The sequence below is a fragment of the Rhamphochromis sp. 'chilingali' genome, assembly GCF_963969265.1.
Source record: "Rhamphochromis sp. 'chilingali' genome assembly, chromosome: 19".
NCBI lineage: Eukaryota > Metazoa > Chordata > Actinopteri > Cichliformes > Cichlidae > Rhamphochromis > Rhamphochromis sp. 'chilingali'.
Genome location: NC_137946.1, coordinates 31,602,403 through 31,618,440, shown reverse-complemented (window position 1 = coordinate 31,618,440; position 16,038 = coordinate 31,602,403). Strand labels below are relative to the sequence as shown.

The 16,038-nt window shown below is 41.4% G+C and overlaps 1 protein-coding gene across 2 annotated transcripts in view; it reads right to left on the bottom strand.

Moving 5' to 3' along the window:
- Window positions 1-16,038, bottom strand: part of sgcd (sarcoglycan, delta (dystrophin-associated glycoprotein)) — a 353,669-nt gene that overhangs the window by 213,426 nt on the left and 124,205 nt on the right. Inside the window, exon 1 of one of the 2 annotated variants that reach the window (XM_080867177.1) lies at window positions 6,273-6,437. The exons of the other annotated variant lie outside the window; for it this stretch is intronic. The gene's annotated coding sequence lies outside the window, so the exon portion shown is untranslated. Of the gene's footprint in view, window positions 1-6,272; window positions 6,438-16,038 lie in introns of those variants that run through there. 2 annotated transcript variants of the gene reach the window in all.

The window sequence follows — 16,038 nt, the reverse complement described above, 5'->3', positions numbered from 1 at the left end:
AGTGCTGCCGGGATTTAAAAATAGTCACGCAAAACAGAGCGTGCCCGCTCCGACCGGCTTTAAAGGGTTAAAGAAATCTAAAGAAGGTTAAAGATGCTGAGGAATAAAGGTGGTCACAACAAATATTGACTTTCAAAACTGTACAAACTCTGTAAACTATGTATAAAAAGATACTAAAGAAAAACAAAGTAGGTGCCCCTTAAATGAACATTATGGATGTCCAACTATTTTTGCATTCAAAAGGAGATCTGAAAGTCGCAGTTGAAAGCACAACATCAGTCCATCTCATCCTGCTACATTCACTGAATTTCTCCTTCTCACACACCACCCTCATCTTCCCAGTCGCCCCCATCCAGACAGCAGGGAAACATATTGCTCCTATTATACGCTGGCCTTTGGTTTTCCATAGAAAGCAGTGATTGTGTTTCCGCTGGAGTGCGGCGATGTAGATGATGGTTTTGGCAGGCAGCAGACGGGGCTGCTCTGATGAGCTAACACTCTGACGGAGGAGAATGGGACAGGAAGAGGCATGAAAAATGGTGCAGTGTTTAGCGTCGTTTGGCACCGATGCCGTGGGTTCACTGAGTCAGAAACGAAGAGACCGTCTTTGTGGGGTGTGACTGTCACTGCTGGATGACAGATTGCATTCTAGGGCCTCTGAGAGAAGCGCAGAGGATGAGATAATGGTTATGAAATAAAAGTCTCCCAAACTGTGAAAACAGACAAAATACAGCAGCATAAACTGCCAGTTTTAGGTGAAATATTTAGCAATACAACAAAAATTGTATGCAGGAAATGTCATCACCAAGCAGCAGCACATTCACACCATCAAAACTCCTTATTGTGTTTCAACAGCTGTATCGATCTGTTAGCATTTTTTGGCACCAAACACCACTGCTTGGCACTTCAGGAAACAAGCTGACAATCCGGCTTTAAGAAGTCAATAAACTGGTTTCCAAAAGGGTTGAATCAGTGCTCCCTCTCTAAGATTGGGATTACAGTAGTGTTGGATTAGTATAGGGAGTTACTAGACTTAGCAGTAGTTTTGATTTATCACAAGGTTATTTGAGTCTCATTAGATAAAAAATGTACTAATCTGAAGTCAAACCTCATCAGGTCATGAGGTCCTGTCCCTCATAGCCTGCATGTTGTTTGGAGTCCTGTGGATTTGAGACTCTACCCCCGTACAGGTTATGACACTGTCCAACCACATTAGCCTAATATCACCAGAAAATTACTGTAGGAAATCCGCCAGGACTCTGAATGCTCACGTCTACTATTAGACACTAATTAGACTTCCACAAGAGTGTAGCACAGGCACAAAAGAAGTTTACTTTAAAACTTGTTGTGCAATGTTCCAGTGTTTGTATTTTCCCCCTTTGCCTTTATTAAAAAATATTTTGGTTATTGGCAATTAGATGAACTTATTGTAATAGTAGCTCTGAAGAAGTCGAATGCAGATCTCAGGGTGGAAAACAAAGTGGACATTACAGTGTTACAAGTATCTACAAGCTACAAATAAATGTAGTTAAAAGCCCAATAAGTGTATTTTTCTCTGATCTCTGTCTTTCTCACTATTATAAAGGTTGAGTTCGATAAGTCTTGCTCCAGACCATAATTACACCATAATTTATGATCAAGGTGTCTAATTAGGGTATGACTGTGCATGTTTACAGCTAATACAGAACATGTTTGTATCAGATTAGACTAAGGGATGGCCTGTTATGTCTCATTAGTGAACTGCAAAATAAACTGCGACACATTATTCTGACTAGCATGCTACCAAACCCCGAGTGGCTTTTATGCATGAAACAAACAACATTATCATTCATTTGAAATCTTGTGTTTGTCCACTCAATAAAGGTTCATTGTCTTTGGTTTATTCTCCAATGACCCCTGAGACAAATGTCTGGCTATTTAGAGGCAAAATAAATGTTCCACTTTCTATTCCCAGGTATTCAGTTTATCTAACTGTTGGTGTTGGAAGGCGGCTTGCTTACACTGGATTTATCGGAGTGTTTTCCCCCAGGAAACAAACGCTCGGTGCACGAAAAACAAGTTCGAGTGAACATACAGTAAATGTGCTGTAAGCGCTAACAGAGACTATAAAGCTGCAAGAACTGGCAGGCTGGTCGTAATTTCACTTTTATTTTATATCATTTGTTCTACTATTAATATACAAATATACATATTAGTCAACAAATTCAAAGAATAAAATGAGTATACTCTTCAAGCAAAGTAAGTCAATAGAGACTGAGTGAGTGGGGTATGTAGGCAACAAGCGAACAGCGATGGCAGCAAGATGCAACACGAGCAGAAGACAACTGTGATGCTCCAGGCCATTTTCTTTGGGGTCCTGACTTTTATGCAAATGTAACTTAGACAGGGTTGTGAAAAAGTACAAGATTCCTTCTTGATTTCAAATTTTTTGCATGTTTTTTACTCAGTTGCCTGTTTCAGATTATGCAACAAATCTTAATATTAGACAAAGATAACCTGGGGAAATACAAAGTGTAGTTTTAATTATGATTTCATTCATTAAGGGAAACAAAAGCAGTGTGGAAAAGTAATTGTCCACAAGGACTCATCCAGGTCATGAATTAACTGTGATTAAACGTATTATTTGGAGAGCTGAGTTCAATTTTGCTAGCCAGACCCAGAAGTAGGCTAAAAGCTCAATCCACCATCTAAAGATATTCAAGAACAGATGATTAACAAAAATGCCACTAACATCTCAGTCTGGAAGGGCTACAAAGACATTTTTAAGGCTTTGGGACTCCAGTGAACCACAGTGAGATCGTTATCTACACATGGAGAAAACTTGGAACTGGTGTGAACCTTCCCAGGAGAGGCTGTTCTACCGAAATACTCAAAGAGTGCATTGACGACTCATGCAGGAGATCGTAAAAGAACCAGAACAACATCTAAAGAACTGCAGGCCTCACTTAGGTCAGTTAGGTCAGAGTTCATGATCCAACGATAAGAAAGAGACGGGACAAAAATGCAGAGCATAAAGAACACAAAGGCTCGTCTCACATTTGTCAAAAAACATCTTGATGATCCCCAAGATGCAGATGTCTGGACTAAAATCCAGTGGAGCTGCTTTTGCATGACCTTAAATTAAAGGAATTCTGAAAAGAAGAGTCGGCAAAGTTCCTACGCAGCAATGTGAAAGACGCTTGGTTGCAGTTTCCTGCTGGACTGTTATTAGCTTTACGGGTAAATTACATTTTCACCAAGTGTGTTTGGGGACCTAAAGAATCTGCAGCAAATGTTTTGGATCCTGATTCTACAAAAACACATTTAAAGGCCTGTGGAGTCCCCACCTCAAAGGGTCAGAATGAGGACAGGGGGAATCTGTCCTATTCCAGCCTGCTGGTTTTACTGTTGGGGCCGGTTTTGCATTTCACTTTTTTCTCCACTTTTCTCATTCATCTTGGCTTGATAAATAAGGGTCACAATTCTTCAGCACAGCTTAGGTCATGAGCATGAGAAAAGGCTTTTAATCATGTGCAACATGCATACCAAGTGTGTTCCAGCCAAGGGCAACCAATAAAGAAAGCACTTACAAAGTGACCGGCGGAACTTCTCAATCTGAAAGCTCCTGCCAGACTAAACAAACAGCAGCCGCCTGCAACTACCAGAATATTGTGACTTTGAGGAACCTTTGCATAAAGCAAAGTGACACTAACAATTGTCACGGTTCGTCTAAACGAGGGGGGAAAAGGGTTGGAAAGACAGGTAGGAACATGTGGAAAAAGCACGAAATTCGAATCTGACTCGACCGCAGAAATCCACTTATCTGGCTGCTGTCTGGTTACATTCAAAGCTGAAAGCTGAAGGCATTTGAAATGTTTCTGTGATTTTGTGGAGAAAATGCAACAAGACACTGAAAGCTTCAACAGCAAGGGCAAGAAGATGCACACAGGAGCGTGAGGAATCTGCTGTTAGCTTGACTGTCATTTTTCTTCCTGAGCATTTTGCCCTTGGCTAGATTTTCCACAAATTTCCTCATTACAAAACACAATGTTCCGCAGCAGAGCCACGCACTGCCAGACTAGTGCCAACAGGAAACGGTTGTTAAACAGCAGGAAAAACATTTATTGTTCTAATTTCTTTGAGCTACATTAATTTTTTCCCCCTCACAGCAACAGTCCAGGTGTGTGAAATGCAGAATGTCAGAGGGAGACCGGGGCTGCATTTGAACCTTAGGTGTTACACGGTGAACGGTGAAGGAAACTCTGGGAAGTTGTTTAACTTTGATATTGGAGCAGAGTTTAAAAAGGAAATCAATTATTAAAATGTAATTTTCAAGCAAACGCTGCAGCCAAAAACACAAAACACAGGAGCTAAAGTTTTATAGGTTTGAGGGTCTCTTGCTCCTAGCTTTATGTTAGCATCATACCTCTGTTTGTAGAACAGGAGGCCGGCATGCATCACTGCAGGCCATGCATCCATCCGCCTGCCAATCTCCCACTCAGCTAACCCTAAGATACTTAAACTTCTTCATGTAGGGCAATAACTCATTAATAACATGCCCATGGCCTCAGACTCAAAGGTGGTGCACAAGCAATGTCTTTCAGAACTTTTAGGGTGAGTTCACAGTGAGGGTCAGTGGGTAGATTGGAGTACAGGTGATGTCCAGCTGGCAGTCGAATGGCAGCGTTTTGCAGGAAGACACTGCAGCAACAACTTGTCTGAGAACTTTAGTGATGAGTATGTTCCAAACAAATATGAGTCTCAGCTCAGTCTTCACAGTGAAATCTTAGTTTGCCTGAAAGTGAATCATTTTTAAAACATTTATGTTTTGGTGCAAAGGAAGCCTGCACACACCTGAACACGGAGCCTGTACACACCTGAACACGGAGCCTGTACACACATGAACACGGAGCCTGTACACACCTGAACACGGAGCCTGTACACACATGAACACGGAGCCTGCACACGCTTATGATCGAGGCTCCTTTTTTTGAGAATAGGCTGCACTATGGCATGTTTAAAGGCTGACGGAATGCAATGAAGAATTCATTAGAGTTAAAGTACTGGGCCCAGTTCCATCAAACCCATCCTTGATAATGCGTGACGGGAGAATATCATGTACAGAATTTGTATTTTTCAGCTGTTCAGCTATTTGCTTAAGGGCAGTAAGTGACACCAGCCCAAACTGATGAAAGGTTGATAAACATCCTGGGGTGAAAGCAGGGCTCACAACTAAAGGGTGTGAAGACTTGAGAGATAAAATTTTATCTGTGAAGTAATTTAAAAATTGTTCACAGAGAGCCGGAGAAGACACCGTCGGCATTTCATGACAGGGATTGACCACTGAATTAAAGATTTTAAACAGCTTTCGAGAATTATGGCCATTAGTCTCAATAAAATCAAAAGAAAGCCACTTCAGCCATTTTAGCAGCGTTTTGAAACCTCAGGCGGCTGGTACGTAAGATATCAAAGGATACCTGGAGCTTATCTTTTTTCCACCTCCTCTCGGCTCGGTGACACACACGTCGTAGGGCACGTTTAGAGTCGTTTAACCAATGTCGGGAAGCGGTTCGAGGACATTTCATTTTAATAGGTGCTACAACGCCAAGGATAGAGGAGCATGTGGATAGCAAAGAATTAGCAAAGTCATCAACTGTATGAGCTATGGGACAATCAGTAATAGTGGGTGCAGAATTAAGGAACACCACAGAAAAACTAGCCACAGTTTCAGAATTAATTATGCGCATAGGGCGTCGGAGGCCCCCAGGGTGCAGTTCTGTATTGTATAAATCAACATCAAAAATAACTGGGAAATGATCAGAGATCCCAGCATTGTCAGTGTTCTTAATATAAATGTCCAGGCCATATGAAAAAAAACAGATCAAGGGTATGGCCTTTAAAGTGGGTTGGTTCATTTACCCACTGAACAAGGTTAAGAGAGTCAGTTAGAGCAAGAAAGTCTTTGGCTAATGGATCATCCTTACAACAGATATGAATATTAAAATCACCAGTGATAAGAACACAGTCATATTTAAACAGAACAGATCCTAATAGATCAGCAAAGTCATGAATAAAAGCCTTGTTGTATTCGGCGGTCGTAGACCACAACACACAGAGTTTTCGAAGATTAGGCCAACTCCAGTAATTGGACTTCCAAGCTAGGTTAGGGAGGGGGGTGGGGGGGGGGCTGCCGAATTTTATGTTTATTTTAAAAAATCGAGGCTAAGCCACCACCTCTGAGCTGAAGATGGCACAGTCTGGGGGGAGAAGGTCCGAGAAGGAGAACGACTCACCAGGGCAAATCCAAGTCTCTGTCAGGAACCAAACGTCCAGCCCCGAGGCGAGGAAAAAGTCATTTAAAACAAAAGTCTTATTCACCAGCGACCTTACATTTAGTAGAGCCATCTGTGTCCACGGTGTGCACTACGGCCAACCCATGTTTTGGAATTTGCCTGCTTATCCGTTGTCCAGTATCCTTAGCCAGATCCATCACCCGCTTGCCTGTCAGCTGCTGGTGAAGCTGTATTTCCGGGATCACTACAGAGATCAATCTCATCTTTACCTTCGCATCCCGGTGATTCTTGCCCGAGCCTGTACTGCCAGTGTGATAAGTGAGCTCTCCAACTCTCCCCATGTTTATTGCCACTTTTTACCGATTGTTCGGTATCTTCCCCTAAAATTTCGTAGATCCACCCTGCGTGCGCCGATTCCCCTTTTCCCTACGAGTTCGTGTCAGCCCCCTTCTCTGGTTTCCCTCAGTTTATTTATCACTGTACGCAATTTCCCACCCTGTGTAAATAATCCAGACACTGTAAATAAAGAGCACTTTCTGCATTCCCTGCGTTTCTGTGTGCTCTGCCATAGAGTCTGTTTGTTCAGCCTAACAGAGAGAGGACGTAGAATACCCATGCTAGCATCTGGATTAGCCATAGCCTGTGCTTTAAGGTAAGCCTTAAGACGGACACGAATGCCACTCCGTTTGCCCCGCTTCCTATAGCGTTTCTTGTACAGGGTGGGTAGGGGCAGGCAAGATATCCTGGTGGAGGAGTCCAATCATGACAGGGTGGCGTCTCCCGGAGTCCAGCATGGATCCGAACCATAGAAGTGAGAGAATCGAAGATTTAAAAGTGTTTGCCGGTCATAAGTAATTAGTACATTGCCACGTGATGACCATATTACCAAGAGAATGAAGAGTACAATGCAAAAGTCAAAAAAGAGGGGTCGAAAGGAGAGGCGAAGACGGCCTGCCGAGCACACTGGCGCCATCTTTGAATTATGCCTGAATGTTAAAGCAAGGTTAAAACACATACATTGCACCATATAATTGCTAAGCTATAGATATGTACACAGCAATGATTATTTCTTGGAAACTATCACTGTGTTTCACTTTTTTTTAATTTTTTTTTTATCTCTGGTCTCATGTGCACATCAATTTATCAGAAACATTTTCACACCCAGACTGAGAAAAATCGACCGACACACACACACACACACACACACACACACACACACACACACACACACACACAAAGTTCTTTGAATTCCATTTGCCCTATAAAGCTCCCAAAACTCCTCGTCTTAATTCTTCCTTTCAAAAGCAAAGCCAGGGGAGTAATCCACAATCTCAGGATCTTCTATTTCTTGGCTTCCAAATGCAAATGGAAATCCTTGTTCTACAAACGGCTTATTGAATGGCTTAGAGAGGCAGCTGCTGCTTCTCATTGGTTCATCTATTGATGGTGAGGACCCAGATGATCCCTTGAAGCTCTAATTTTTCACCCTATTCGACCAGAATGATAATGTAAGTAAAAGCGGATGACTGAGCAGAGGGTCCCGGTGATGTGGAAGACATCATGCCTCGTCCCTGTACCAAAGACGCCTCGTCCCAGTGGCCCCCAGGATTACAGGCCCGTGGCACTGACCTCCCACATCATGAAGACCCTGGAAAGGCTCATCCTGGACCAGCTGCGACCCATAGTAAGACCACATCTGGATCCCCTTCAGTTCGCTTATCAGCCTCGTCTCGGAACAGAGGACGCCATCATCTACCTGCTCAATCGTGTCTACACCCATCTGGACCAGCCGGCGAGCACTGTGAGGGTCATGTTTTTTGACTTTTCCAGTGCTTTCAACACCATCAGGCCGACCCTCCTGGGTGATAAGCTAACAGCGATGCAGGTGGATGCTTCTCTGGTGTCCTGGATTGTTGATTACCTGACAGGAAGACCACAATATGTACGTCTCCCACAGTGTGTGTCTGACAAGGTGATTAGCAACACAGGGGCACCACAGGGGACTGTCCTCTCCCCCTTCCTCTTCACCCTCTACACCACAGACTTCAGCCACTGCACAGAGACCTGCCATCTTCAGAAGTTTTCTGATGACTCTGCGGTGGTTGGATGCATCAGCAGGGATGATGAGACAGAGTACCGGGCTGTGGTCGACTCCTTTGTCACGTGGTGTGAGCAGAATCATCTGCAGCTCAACGTGGCAAAGACCAAGGAACTGATCGTGGACTTCAGGAAGACCAGGAAACACTTGACCCCTGTTTCAATCCAGGGGGTCAGTGTTGACATTGTGGAGGACTATAAATACCTTGGAGTACACATTGACAATAAACTGGACTGGGCTAAAAACACCACAGCACTTTACAGGAAGGGCCAGAGTCGTCTCTATTTTTTGAGGCGACTGAGGTCCTTCAACATCTGCCAGAAAATGCTGAGGATTTTCTATGAGTCTGTGGTGGCCAGTGCGATCCTCTATGCTGTTGCATGCTGGGGGAGCAGGCTGAGGGTCGCAGATGCCAACAGACTTAATAAACTGATCCGTAAGGCCAGCAATGTTGTGGGGATGGAGCTGGACTCCCTCAAGGTGGTGTCGGAGAGGCGGATGCTGTCCAAGATAAAGACAATGTTGGATAACACCTCCCACCCACTCCATGACATGCTGGTCAGTCACAGGAGCTCGTTCAGTGAGAGACTGAGATTACCGAAAAGCACCACTGAACGACACAGGAAATCATTCCTGCCTGTGGCCATCTCCCTGTACAACGCATCCACTTAACACACTGTTTGCTGCTACAGCTACACATGTTTCTTTTCCAAATATTTATTTATAAGTGACTTATGTATGTATGTATGTATATATATGTATATATTGTACTATTCTTAGTTAGCGTATTGTCTGTCTTGTCTTAATGTTGGTTTAAAATGGAGCACTGTAACAAAAAATAATTTCCCCCAGGGATCAATAAAGTATTCTGATTCTGATTCTGATTCTGATTAGTACGCTGTAATAACATTTAAAAAGAACACTCCACACTTCACTTCGAAAAACTTCATTTATATTGAGAGTCGCTATTGTGAGTCAAATGCGGTGTTTTCAAGTTCAGACCCACTTCCCTCCAGGAAAACCAACATCGGCAGACTTTGCAAGCTGTTAGTACGACTGATAGTTCAATTTTTAATTCAGAAGACATCTAAAGCAATATCCCAAACTAACCTAACAAATGGAGGCTTTTGTCTTGCTTAAACTGATCTTTTTGAATTTTTAATCAAAGAACTGAGCTTTGGTGCTTCTTGACTAAAGAGCAAAGTAAATTTCAAATAAACAGACAGTCGAAAACAAAGAGTGTTTACTGACAATTTAATATTTTGTGCCGTTGCTTAAACCCTACGATACTTTGTAAGATTATTCCACAAACTGTAATGGTCCAGGTTTTCATACCCAGAGTTTGATGGTTTTTGGATGACTAAATAATAACAATAACAACAACAACAATAATAATAATGTCTACTTTATCCACAGTCAACAGTTATTAGCATTAAAAGAAAGGGAAACTGATCTGAAATGACAGCAACTTGGCCCTGAGGTGGTAAGCCAGGTTTAATCACAGAGCACATGTTGCACACAGGTCGCCAAGCTTCTGCAGAGTCGATCGCTACAGACCTCCAAACTTCACGTGGCCTTCAGATTAGCTCAAGAAGAGAGCGTAGAGAGCTTTGTGGGTTTGCCAAGCAGCTGATGCAGTGGTGTAAAGCACAACAGATTATATTACATGTAGACATATTTGAGCCTGTATGTATATTTTTGACCCTGTGTGTGGATTATAAAAAATCCCCCCAAAATATTTAACTATTAGGGGTGCAACGTTACAAAAAATTCATGGTTCGGTTCGATACTTTGGTGTCACGGTTCGATATTTTTTCGATACAAAAAAAATGTTCATGCCTTTTTAATTTGTCATTTATTAAAATTATAAATATATATTTTAACTCAAAGGTACAGTTTTTAAATTTAATGTTGCTGAAACAACAAAGGGATAAAAATATAAATCTATCTGATTGAGAAATCACTCATCTTTGGAAAAGAGAGTTTATTACAGAGAAATGTCTCTTTTCAAAATAAAAGCTACACTATACGCTTCTTCTGGGCTATATTCTCAGCAGCATACCCCTGGAGGGTCTTGGGTCGATTTGTGGCTATTTTCAAATTTTGATTACCTGCCATTTGCACAGTGTTGAATGGAATATAGCGAAAGTCTGCAAAAAAAAGTTCGGTCACATTTACTGTTAAAATTTCAGTATGACTTCCGGAAATTAGCTTCAGTGGCTAAGCTATCGATAAACTTACGCTATTGGACCTAGTGGTCGATTTGTGCCCCATTGAAACCCATTATAAACGCTATTTTTCACGGCAAAAAAATTACGGTCAAATCGATCGTGATCGGTAATGCTTCCGCTTCCGCTTGCAGTACTGGCCTTAGAGTTGTAATTTTTTTATTTGTCCACCGGGTGGCGCCCTTGCTCCACATTTGACCCGGGGCTGGAAAACAGCGGGCTGCTTAAAGAGACCTGCGGGGAATGAAGCGTCATTTCCGGCGTGCTGCAGCGGCTTCGCCCGCTGATCGGGCGGGACAATTTTCGGCCCCAGGACCGTTTGAGGTTGGATTTTTTTTTTTAATCAACAGGAAATGACGTATTTGTTGTGACGTGGTACCGGATGTGCGTGTTGGAAAAAGGGGTCCGACGCAACATGCCCCGGTCATCGTCGCGAGTCAACCCGGGAGCATGCACCGATTCTGGCCTAGAGGAGGAGCATTTGCCGCCTGGAGACCATTTTCTGGTCCGGAAAAAAAAAATAAAAGGCGATCGAAATGAAGGTTGGTGCCAATCTTTAGTCCATCTAAAGGCCTAATTATAATAACAATCAAATATTACTTCAAATGTTTTTTTTTTTAAATATTTCGTTTTGTTTCGGGGGGCTAAAAAAAACGGTGCGCACATGTAATTAAACTGCGATTAAAAGGGTTAAAACCCCCAAAATATAATTAAAACTTTACATGGATAGTTCAGGGAGAAGTAGTTTTAAAAGATTGGCTAATTTAAAGTGGAATAAAATATTAATATATAAATTTTTTATAGCACTTTTTGGGCGTGGTCGATTTGTGGCTCTAGGTCCGATAGCGTATGCATTTTTCTAAGATCCTCCAGGGGTTAAACATATCAGGTCCCCATAAGGAGAATCCTGTGCTAACGGCTGTCTAAATGACTTGGGTAAAGTTTGCAGCATGCGTGCTTGTTGTTTTTGTCTGCTTCCACTTGTCTTTGCACTGGGATGATGTTGGCGTAAATGTGCAGTCATATTCGTTGTGTTCCCACTAGTGCTGTCAGCGTTAATCTGAAATGACGTTAACGGCACAACACGGCAAATCTCCATTAACGAGCTACAGTGGATCGCCCCGTGCATGGGGCTGGACGGTGTCAACACGTTAACAAACAAACTGCGCTAACGCAGTGGTTCCCACCATGTAATTGAGCATTGCGTGGCACATCCGACATACTGTTTTACTTTAGTCCGTGACGCGCTTACCTTCAAGGTCATACTTCACATGAAAACCAAAATAGTTCCAAAGGCCAGATCTGAATGAGGGTGGGGGAGGTTCAATTTGCCATGTTGCAACAAGCTTAGCTTCTGTCTTGCTAGCTTGCGCTGCACTCAGTGGATCTGCGCTCGACAGTGGAGCCTAGGCAGAGTAGTCGAACGCAGATCCACTGAGGGCTCAACACAGACAGCATCGTCAGAAGAAAAGTTGATAAAATAAATTACAAATGTTGTATTGTTCGATACATATGTGTACCGAACCGAAAGCACTGTATCGAACGGTTCAATATCGATACGAGTATCGTTGCACCCCTACTAACTATATATAACTAGTGCACCCAATTCTTGTATTTCAAAGTCATTAAAGCAAGTACAACCATCCCACCCTGAAAAATGAACTGTTGAAAGAAATCATGATGAGTGTATGGAAACTTCTGAACACAACTGTGCTCATCCATGGAACCTCCAGCTGTCCTCGTGGTCGTTCACAACTGGGAACAATCCTAACCTTAGCAGTTCCTCCTATAGGAACAGTCTGAGTGGTTAAGGTTTGGCTGGTCTAAAGCTCGAGTTTAATATATTTTGGTTCATTTCACCTCATGACATAAAGAAACTGCTTTTGTGCTGAAAATCGAGAACCACAGAATCACCGATGTAAGAGGTAAATTCTAAGAACTGCTGCTTGTATAAGAGACACATTTTACCGTAAAAATATTTCTTCTTTCACTCGCCGTATGAAATAAGTGAATACAAATGATCTGAAGCTCTTATAGGACGCATTAATGTTAAATCGTCCTATAAAATATGACAGGATGGACATCATTTATATGAAAATGTGAACGTGATTTTGAGCATTGCCGATTTTACACATCATTAACATGAATTCCACATCAGCTTTGTGTTAAGTAGTTAAGACTGATCTGAGCAGATGAGGAGATCCTCTATCTGATCAAACGCAGACTGCTGTGCTTGTCACCATCACAAAAATACAGTTTGCAACTCATTTCTTAAAAGCAGACAATGACACAAAAGTGAACTGATGTGACTCAAATGGAATCAAACTGAACTGACTCGGACGGGAGCAAAAGGAAGCGGCATTGAATTTGCCATCTATTGAAATGAACTCAACATAGAGTACAAACCTGTGCTGCTGGCTGCTGATAAGCAGTGTGTGTGTGTGTGTGTGTGTGTGTGTGTGTAAGGCCTGTATCTGCTGTTTGATCAGTGTAGTTGGGATTGTTGTTACTGAATGTCTGACACTTCTATGAGTTGCTCTGTTTGGCAGATGCAGACTGAGCGTCGCGTGAGCGCTGGCAGTCACCCAGCTCCACTGTAAGCTGTATGTGTGTGTGTAAGTACAAGATCTAACACACAGACAGCAGAGAATGTGAGTCCGCATGTGTGTGTGTGTGTGTGTAGTGTGAACACAATGCTCGATGTACAGCGAAAACAATGTCAGAATTGGATCTCTTTCAGTGAGGCAGAGGAGCGTATAGGAGAGCATAGCTAAATATTTGTTCCCCAGTGGTATATGCACCAAAATAGTAAGTCTGCAGACAACAGAATAAAGTATATTTTCTTACTTTTTTATGTTATAACAACCTAAAAATGTCAAAAAGGTTGGCATGGCTACTCACTGGAAACCTCAGAACAAATATGTTGGTCTGAGTTACGATCGTTGTTTGTTACGTTCTGTTTCCTCGCCGTCTTCCTGTCCCATGTGGCGGCTCTGTTCCCATAGCTACCCGTTCTTTAAGTTTACTCTCTGCATTATTTAAAAGGTTACTTCTTTGAGTGGCTTTCTGGACTTTAGTTTCCCTTCCTTCTTTCACTTCTTTCTTTTTCCTGGCTTGATTGAGTTCGCTTGTGCCTTATTATCCATTTCCCCCGGCGTGTCTGTATTGTCTGCATGACCCCTGAATCCCACCGAGCTTGGCTGCCTTATGCAGCCTCACAGATCCAGACTGAAACAAAATGTCATACAAACATATTTGCTGTCACTCACTCATACAACACCTGAAGACTTTTGAAGATTTCACTTTCTTGTTGTCATTCCCAGATGCATCTGCACAGTCTGTCCTCTTGTGAACTGTCCGTCACAGAGTTAATCACTGGCGCACCAGCTTATTTTCTATCAGTTTTAAACTGAACAAAGAGGAGTGAGCGCGTGTTATTATATACAGCAACTCCTTTTTATTCATGCTCATAAAAAGTTCAGGAGCCATTTCACAGCTCTCCTTGCAGCCCTGCTCGGAGCCATAACAGAGACTCAGCTCAGAATCTGCACTAATTAAGAAATATACAGTATGACAGCCTCATCAAGTACAGCTGCCAATCACGAGAGAATATAATTAGAGGGGAAGCATCTGATGTATATCAAAGACAAGACTACTTCACCCGTAGGTGGTGGAGAGGAGCTGAGAAGTTAATTGCTAAACTACTGATTGTGGACTTTGAGGAAAATGTGACACGTTCAAGAAAAAAAAAATATAGCAGCTCTCTATCAAGAAATGCTGTAATGATGAAAAATATAATCAAAGTGAGTAAGTGAAAGAAGAATACATTAAAATAAAAAACAAAAAAACAAAGTGATGCTAAAGGCTTCACGCCTGAACTTATCATGAATTAAAATATAAAGTATTTATAAAATACTATTATTAATATTGTGTCTTTATATATGTTTTGTCAGTCATTATATATAAGTGGTTATTAATCAAGAATGAACATTTATATCTGTATTTATAAATTACACAGAGAAGTAATGATGAATTAAGCCCTCACTAGTACATTACTAATGCTTAAGAATATGACAATATTATATAAGCATTACCAAAGTATGGATGTGTTGGTCTTTAAGCTGAAAGGATGAATAAATCCCAAATTTGGCCCCAAATTGCAGAATCCAGCATTGAAAGTGATGCAGTTTCTTTACATCAGTGAGACTGAAGCACATTCAAGGCGAATGACTGTGATGAGAAAACCTACAGAGCAGAAAGCCTGAACACGACAGAGGGTGTCATATTGACTCAACACTCTGGAGTTTGTTCTCTGTTATTAATATTGTTTAATCGGTTTAGCTCGTGCTTATAGAAACACAAGAAAAATAAGAAATGACAAATGTGAACTTCCTGATATACAACTGCAGAGGCAGGTCAGGTTATTAATGATGATACATTTCCTGCCGTTGGAATGAACTGCAATTATTTATTTTTAGTGAAGGTCTGCACAATTTCCCCCCTTTTATTTTTCCCCAACACTTATTAGATTCTGTTTTTTCTAATGAGCAGAATGTGAGGTCACACATTACTGATGCATTGCTCAGGAAGACATACAGACTTTTAAAAACATCTGATTAGGAAATAATTAGGGTTAGAAAACAGTGGGTAAAATATTTAGCTAATGTCTTCAAACTGATGTTTCATATGAAAAGTGGCACGGTGCTTTCTTAAAAATGACTGATTTGGAAAAAGTGATTTTTTTTCTTTAATAATTCCTGTTTAAGTAATAAACCACAAACTATTTAAGTTTGTTACACGCTTTAGCAATAGTCCATGTTTTAGCGTCAAACTAATTAATTAGTTTCATTAATCAATCGAACTAAGTACTGAGAGTATTCATGCACAATGTACTTCTCAGAATTATTACATTATATTACAACATCATTACTGAGTAATTAATCTGTAGCTGAAGATGACTTTAACGACCTATATAGAGCTGGCTCCTTCTATCTATTTGTATTTCTATTGAATATTACTGGATTTATACGTAGAGGAAATATAGAGTATATATAGAGTATAAGAGAGCAGCTTTATACTGTATAAATAAGTACAGATAAGCATTAAAGTACATTAAAAGTGCACATTAGGAAAGTACTTGAGTAAATGAGAATGGTACCAGTGGGGGCTATTCATATTTCCAGTTCCACTGCCACAATCTGGATTATAATCTTTTGATTATAATTTAGGTGTGCTCTGAAAAAAATAGAAAGAAATCTCTCTAAAGTCCTTAAAATGGAACCAAAGCCATCGCTCCTGCTCACCGAGAAAGAAATCTGCAGATGTGAACGTTTCCTTAAGTGCTAAGTACTTCAGGCGCTGTGGTTCTCTCACTGTGGAGCCCAAATACAGACTCTGTTATCTAACATTTAAACCACAGTGTAAATGAGAGAATGGGTTA